Source organism: Frieseomelitta varia, unplaced genomic scaffold, assembly GCF_011392965.1.
Source record: "Frieseomelitta varia isolate USP_RPSP 00005682 unplaced genomic scaffold, Fvar_1.2 scaffold_272, whole genome shotgun sequence".
In the NCBI taxonomy this organism is placed as follows: Eukaryota; Metazoa; Arthropoda; class Insecta; order Hymenoptera; family Apidae; genus Frieseomelitta; species Frieseomelitta varia.
The window spans coordinates 70,169-71,466 of NW_025110004.1; the positions used below are offsets into that span (position 1 = coordinate 70,169).

General features: G+C 38.9%; 1 non-coding gene across 1 annotated transcript; it reads right to left on the reverse strand.

Annotated features, from left to right (window-relative positions):
* Window positions 1-344: 344 nt before the first annotated feature.
* Window positions 345-451, reverse strand: LOC122528956. Its single transcript, XR_006306707.1, has one exon. It is a non-coding gene; the product is annotated as a U6atac minor spliceosomal RNA (small nuclear RNA).
* Window positions 452-1,298: the final 847 nt, after the last annotated feature.

Consider the following 1,298-nt stretch of genomic DNA (forward strand, 5'->3'; position numbering starts at 1 on the left):
ACTGATCTATATGTATAGTCTGGAATGGTAGGTATCTTTATCGAGACTGTGTAAATACCCTTCGGACTTTCCACTAGAGTCAGCATCAATACATTTTTTTTTTTTTTTTTTACGTGGAGGAAATCTTGCATAAGACACCCAGCCATGTTCCGGAGCTGGGTAGTGTCGGATTCCTATCGACTAAAACCTCCACGGTGGCCTTCATCGTGTACTTTTTCGAGGGTCCGAGATATTCTCCACTGTCTCTTTTCCAATTACCTTGCGGCTTCTGGTCTCTTTTTTCTTTCCTTCTTTTGGGTTTATTTTCGCTGTATCGGCTGCCGCAGCCGCACTGCATCATCTGCAAAAAAATTTGGTAAGTGTCGCCAAAGGACGACAAGTGCCTTACCAATTTATGTGTGTTCCATCCTTATCTAGGGGAGTGCTAAACGTCTCTCCTTTCATACTACACAAAATCAATCTTAAACAGTTGCTTATATGATTTTTTACTTTTTTTCTCATATCTGGGGACCAATATATTCTGGAGATGTTTTCTACCACCTTATACACATCAAAATGACCTAAATCATCATGGGAAGCTCTAATAACGTTAGTTTCCATACATTCTTGCACCAAGAATAGCAATTTATCGTTACCTAGTTTTTTATATACTAATCCGTCACGTAATTCGTATTTATCCTCAGTAGATTCTAATTTTTCTCTCAACTCCCGAATTTTCGGTTCTTGTGACTGCTTGAAGGAAAGAACTTGCTCGAAAGTATTTGCTTCTAATATCAGAATTGCGTGGCAACGACTCAATGCGTCTACATGCGGCATTTTGGATCCAGACCGGTGTTCGATTTCGAAATCGTATTCTTGTGAAAACATTGCCCATCGAGAAATGCGTGGATTGATGCTTTATTTGGACAGCGTTAATCTAAAACTATCGCAGTCGGTGATAATCTTAAAAGGGATACCCGATAAATAAACGTGGATCCTCTTAATGGCATAAATCGCTTCTAGACATTCCAACTCGAAGCTATGGTATTTTGATTCTGTCGGCGTTGCTCGTTTACTAAAGTAAAATACAGGTTTTATTTTTCCATCCGATTGTTTCTACATCAAAACAGCACCAAAACTCGTAGTACTGGCGTCACAGTGCAATTCTGTTGGTAAGTGCGGTGAATGTATGGCAAGTACCGGTGGACTTGCCAATAGTTTTTTTAGAGTTTCGAAAGCATTATTTTCGTGAAGACCAAAACGGAAATTAACTTTTTTTTTTAATATCGTACAAAGGTTTTGCTATGGAAAACTGTAGA